At 36.1% G+C, this 6,702-nt stretch overlaps 1 pseudogene; it reads left to right on the top strand.

Annotated features, from left to right (window-relative positions):
- The first annotated feature begins 1,079 nt into the window (after nucleotides 1-1,079).
- On the top strand, nucleotides 1,080-1,198 carry LOC112483447 (annotated as a pseudogene).
- The last annotated feature ends 5,504 nt before the right edge of the window (nucleotides 1,199-6,702 follow it).

The following is a 6,702-nucleotide window of genomic DNA, read 5'->3' as shown; positions in this document are numbered from 1 at the left end:
GCAAGACACATTAATTTTGATTGTCTATACGATAGTTTTAGACTTAGGTCATTAAAGACATCTAATAGGTTTTAAGGGTAGGTCTTTAAATATAATTTCTTTTGTCTCTTGGCTGGTGGTTGAATATTACCATAGAATAAATGTTCAGTGTTATTTTCTAGTTTCTTGTAGTATCTAGGAAAATAGAGTGGTGACCAAGTAACAGGGCATCAACAGGGTAAAATGATTGATTGTCAAAGGGCCTGTTACTCACCATAACTATTCCAAGGATTTAGAGTATCTTATCTGCCTGGGGTTTGAAAATTGCAGATACTCTATCTTGCTTAATTAGTTTTGTTTCAAATCACAGTTTTCATAAAACAAATAAACGTGGGCAAACACTGACATCCCTTTAGATCAGAGACTATTAATTCCAGAGTCCTTAACCTCATGAGATGATTTCTGAGCAATCCAAACCTGAAGTGACTGGCTGTTTTCCTTGTCAAGCAGTGTTAGTAATTCAAGGGTTACCTGCTCTCTCAAAGATCTAATTTTCCTTCATATTTAAACATGAAGAGAAACATTGACACCAAAAAGTACTTTCTTATAGTACAGCTTCATGTTGGTATAAAAATACTTTGATTTGCTTAAAAGTCATTTAATAATTCCAAATCAAAACACATTCATAATTTATAGTTGTTGTTTTTTTTTTTTACTTAAGAAATGAAGCTAATTCTGATTTATTTTGAATATCATTTGAGGACATTTAAACTTTAAATGTATATTTGTGGTTGTGAAATTTGCTTTCTATATTTATGGAGGACTTGAGTGTCTGATTTAAAACCAAAATATTGCAAAGGAATGAATCAAAGCTGAAGATGTTTTTTAATTACTCCTGTGAAAAGCTCCCTGGCTCTGTAAAAAAAAAAAAAAAAGTATTTGGTGTATATTTTCTGTAACGTGAAAGCTTTCACAAATGAAGCAGAAATCCAGACATATGTGCACCCACCAGAACTGTGAGAAATGACAATGGGAAAAGAAAATTGTCCTCATTATAAACACTCCAATTCCCCCACCACAGATCAGTCTTAAGAAACTGATGCTAAGGCCATGCTACCCTGAACAAGCCCGATCCTGTCTGATCTCGGAAGCTAAGCAGAGCCGGGCCTGGTTAGTACTTGGAGCGGAGACCACCTAGGAAGACCAGGTGCTGTAGGCATAAAAAAGAAATAAAAAGAAATAAATAAGGGATTGTAAGCTGACAAGGTCCTTGCAATCTGTGAGGTCAATCAAGGGTTGCCTTGCCTAAAAAAAAAGAAAAAGAAAAAAAAAGAAAGAAAGAAACTGACAAAATTTGTTGTCCCTCATCTTATTCTGCCTTTTGCTGAGTAACCTTTCTCTCTTGAAGCCCGTAAATTGATTCCTGTTATTGAAAGGGTCTCGACTAGAACAAAGGTAGATAGGTTCCTTTCACCAGGCATCTGCTTTTCCATGCCTGAAACCTCTCTCCCCCACATCAGCGCCCTCTGGGCTCTATGCTTTATGACTGAACCAAAGAGTTAATACTTATACATAACATGTCTCCTGTCTCAGTGTCTCAAAGTGTTAGGTCTCCCATTTACCAGTTAGAATTCAATATCTCTCAAACAACGTTGGGAAGTGACCCTAAGAGTAATCATCCCAGGCCCTTTGGTAGATGGGTGGGACAGATAGTACTGGCAGAACAGACACAGCTGCCTCGCTAGCTCCTGTAATGCTTTTCCTCCCTTTTATTCACGACCCCCTCCACCACCACCACCAATAAACCTCTAGAGAATTTTTTCCATGAATTTAAGACAACTACTTCTCTGATGAAAGGTCAAGAATCAGTTAATCAGCAAGTTAACAGCACCAGGGTGTTTCTTACAATTTGCTAGGCACCTTGGGAATACAGACAGAAGTGCAAGGTTACTGTGGTTGTAAGGCAAGAATTCTAAGATAAGCCAGTACCCTCTCCTGTGGGTACTTGTAATAAAGGTGAAAAAAGTTAGAGAAGAGTAGCAATCTATAGAGCCTATAGTGCTTGAGGGAATTTAAGAGGACACGAGACTTGCTCAAAGCCTCAAAAGGTAAAATTATTTGGATAGATAGTTAGTAAATGACCCTACCAGGGTCCTCAGAGATTAAATGTGTGATATTTAAAGGCAGAATAGTAACCATACATGTCATAATGAAAAATAGGATGGGCCAATCACCCCGGAATTGTTGGGTGTTTCTTTTAGAAAAACAGATGCACAGTAAGTAGCTCCAGTAGTCCTGGGAGAATGGTCTAAATAAAATGTGAATTTTGAAAGTTTTTTAAAAGCTATGCATACCTAGAGAGTTGATCACATAAGAGGAAGTTCTGAGAGCTTCAGACACTGGTACCATGACCAGAACAGCTCTCCCAGGACTAGTCCTACCTATTATCCAATTCCAAAGCTACTTCCACGAACTTGATAGTTTAAAACACAGAAATGTATTTTCTCACAGTTTGGGAGGCTAGAAATCTGAAATCAATGTGTCAGTAGAGTCAGTTCCTTCTGAGAGCTATAAAGGAGATTCTCTCTGTTCCATGCTTCTTTCCTAGTTTCTGGAAGTTACTGACAACCCTTGGCATTCCTTGATTTGTAAATGCATCACTCCAGTCTCTGCCTCCATCATCTCATGGTCATCTTCTCCATGTGTTTTTCTGTGTTTCATGTGACATTTCCTTCTCTGTGTCTCTCTCTCCTCTTTATAAGGACCAGTTATATTGAGTTAAGAGTCCATCCTACTGCAGTATGACCTCATCTTAACTAAGGGCATCAGCAATGTCACTGTTTCCAAATAAGGTCACTTCCCAAAGTACTGAAGGTCAGTACTTCAACATGTCTTTTGGAGACACAAGTCAACCCATAACCCATCTGCCTTATGACCCCCCAAAATTCATTTCCTTCTTATAAGCAAAATACATTCACAGCATCCTAATATCCTCAAAAGTTTTAACCCATTCTATTATCAACTTACATGCAAAATCTCATCTAAATATAACCAACTAAAAAAGTACCAGATATCATCATCTAAATCAAATCGGGGTCAGATTCTGTGAGATCCTGAGGCAAAATGCTTCTCCATTTATGGACCTGTGAAACCAAGTAATTATTTGTTTCCAAAATACAATGTGAGATAGGTATCGGATAAATGTTCTCATTCCAAAATAGAAAAATTGGAAAGTAAAAAGGAGCCACTAATCTAGAGCAAATTTGCAACTGAACAGAGCAAATTCCATTGAGTTTCAAGATCTGAGAATGATTCTCTGTGGCTTGATATTCTGTAATCTGGGGCCATTGGGGTGACTCTACCCTATAGACCTTGGTGGCACCTCTGCCCTCTAGAACTGAGGAGACAATGGCCTCTACATCTGTGGCTCCGCCCACAGAGCCATTTTTCCTTCATCTCATGTCTGTCCCTTTCAGTCCAGTTTGGCAGTTTTTGTGCTGTTATATGGTTCTCAAAATCTTGTTAGTCTTCCTTGGATGTTGGTCTTCTAAACGGATCCACACCCTTAGATATAAGGGCTCTCCACAGATCCTTCTTAGATAATAGCATCTCTATCTCTGGCTTTTGCTGAGGTAGTAGATTGGTTTCAGGAGTTACACTCCTAATTTCTTTAGCAAAAGGTTGTCCAGCTACACCCTTAGCCCTGTACCAGAACGGTCTGTCAAAAGGCTGACATTTTCCCAAAACATCAAGTTCTGACTTCTTTTTACTTAAGAGTTTACTATTCAATTTATTTCTTTTCTCTCACATTTTATTATAAGCAGCAAGGAGAGACCAAGCTGTACTCTACGTCTTGCTTGGAAATCTCTGCAGCTAAATATTCAAGTTCATTACTTACAAATTCTACTTCTCACCACTGAACAGTAGAACATAATTCTGCCAAGTTCTCTGCCACTTTATAATAAGGATATTTTTTCCTTCATTTTCCAGTAACATGTTCCTCATTTCTATCTGCAACCTCACCAGAGCACCTTCAGCCTTCATATTTCTAACATTCTGTTCATGGGATATATATAATCTCTAAAATGTTAGAAGCTTTCTCCGTAGTCAATTTCTCTTCAAGGCAATCTAGACTCTTTCTATCATGCACCTCAAAATTTTGCCAGCCCTTGCCCATTACCCAATTTCATAGCCACTTCCACAGTTTTAAGTATTTGTTATAGCAACACCCCACTTGATGAAACTAAAATCTATAAGGAAATGCAAACTGCAAAAGAACGATCATGATGTCTTATACATCTTATGTTTTCCAATTTTGTAATTATAGTGATGATCATGTAGTGAGAATTCAATAGTATTTGCTGATTTGTTAATTGATTGATGAGAGTCAGCCACTATCAATAAGCCTTGAAGAATGAACCAGGAAACAATATTAAACTTCATTAAAAAAGATTTTATTGGGTCCATAAGAAGTATTTTGTGACTTTCAAGGTTTCTAACCACTAGAAAAAGATATTGTATTGCTTCTCTAGAGAACGAATGCCTCTTATGATTCTTCCATATGGGATGTATGATATAATCCACAGTCACAGAATAAGTTATTTATTGTTTATCATCCTTTCTCTTTCTTTTGAATTCTATGCTCACATGTCAACTTTGAGTTATTAAGACAAAAAGGGCATCCCAAATTATATGTTATTTTATTTAATAAAGTATTTTCAGAAAATTATCCCAGATAAGAGAGTAATATTTTATGAAGTAATATCAAACACAAATATAGACAAGAGCTATCCATTTATTAAATATTGAGGAACAGACAGTGAAAAGTCATAGTGAGTAAGCTCAGTCTGACGCTACATGGACTAAATAAGGTCAAGTGTTAGGATATGAAGCTAGAACATATAGACTTGGTTTCTTACCTGCAAAATCTTATATGTCCAGCTAAGAAGTCATGTAATGGTAAGGCATTGCAGGATTTTTATTTAATTAGGACATAAAATGTTTACTCTAGGGAATAATGTAAAGAATGGGTTAGAATAAATTTGCACTAGAGAAGAAATAGCGCTACATGTTCATATATGTAAATGCTAAGCTACCACCATCTGAGGACTATGCTCCAGATCTTAAAAGAGATAGCATGCCCTGTTGGTAAGATATTCTGTGAGGTTGCCAGCTGTAATATTTGACAGTTAATGTTTCTGATTAGTTTTGGCTTATAGTTAAGTTACTGTGCTGGTAAATAAGACTATGGTCTTTCTTTTCCATTCTCAGTATGGAACTCTCTTAATTAAGTCGAGAAAAGGGAAAAAAGTGTAGAAACCTGGCGATATTAATGAGGTGTGGGGAAGTTCTTAGCAACGTTACAGAACCAATTATGAAAACTCTATAAGCTTGGGAAACTGTGACATTTTATAACACTTGAAAACAAAAGCTTGCTAGGTATCTTTTCCATTAGATAGCCCGTTATGAGAATTTTATACTCAATAAAAAGGGGAAAAAGCAATTTACTATTTCATGTTGAAGAAAAAGAAAGAGAGAATTGATAACAAATAAGCACAATAAGTCAACTAGTCAACAACAGTTATTGAGCGCCAACTGTGAAATTCATCATTAAATGTGTTGAGGGTTTCTGTGTTTTCGTCAGCTCCTGTGGTAGCTTACCTATTAGCAACATACACAGAGCTCGCCCCTCCTGTTATAAAGATGGGTGCATTCTTACCTGGACAGGCTGAGGAATATCAATAAAAAGTACTTTTTGAAAAGACATTTTCTAATGTAGATTATACAGTTTTCCAAACAAAATCATTTTCATCTGCCTAAAAGTTTTAGGTCTTTACAAGTATTTACTCCAAGCAGTATTTCTCCAACTACTGCTGTATGTGAAACGTTTATTTTACAAAACTGTCATTAACCCCACCAGGCTGTCAAGAAAAACTATTAATAGATAAGAAAGAAAAAAAAAAGAAATGAGAAGATTTTATGTCAGAAAATAAAAATAAAATTGGCACCAAAATGCAATGAGAAAGAATGTGAAATAGTGGGAAAGGACTATATATAATGTAAGAGTGAAGTCGATAAGGGTAGGACAAGAGCCCAATGCTAGTTTTTCCAATACCTTAGACTTAAAATTAAGAATAAACATTAAAAATTTCTTGCAACTAAATTGCATCTGGGTATCATAAGATGAAGGATTATACAGTTCTCTTTTCCCAAATAATCCCTTGACTTCTCCGTGTAAAGTCCATTTTGTCAGATACCAGTAAACAAAGAGACTGAAGGTAACTGTGAGAGAGGAGAAAAAGTTTTCTATCCCATGATAAAAGGTAAGGCATAAAAAGATTTAAAAAACTTTCAGTGATTGTCAAGTGTCCCAGTGTCTTAATTACACTAAAGAGAAAAGCAGCTGATAGGGAAGATCACACTGTTGCATCGTCTCAGCCTTTCCAAAACTTGATATACTAAATGTCTAAAAGACAATTTGAATTTTGTATATTTTATAACTGAAGTCGGTTATCTTCTGATTTTTAGTCTTTGCCTTTGTCATGAGATAACAATCATATTTTAGAATGTTTATTCATAAATTAGGAAATGCTCATTGAACACATATGGTACCAAATTTGGTGTGGTGAACATATGAAAAAGAAATAACAATACAATTTCTACTCTCAGAAACTTTTCAGTCTGGGGTACAGGTGCATGAAAGAATGCAAAGCAGTCAGTACA

The sequence above is a fragment of the Pteropus alecto genome, unplaced genomic scaffold, assembly GCF_000325575.1.
Source record: "Pteropus alecto unplaced genomic scaffold, ASM32557v1 scaffold24, whole genome shotgun sequence".
NCBI lineage: Eukaryota > Metazoa > Chordata > Mammalia > Chiroptera > Pteropodidae > Pteropus > Pteropus alecto.
Note: the sequence above shows the minus strand (reverse complement) of the source record. Positions and strands in the feature narration are given on the sequence as shown.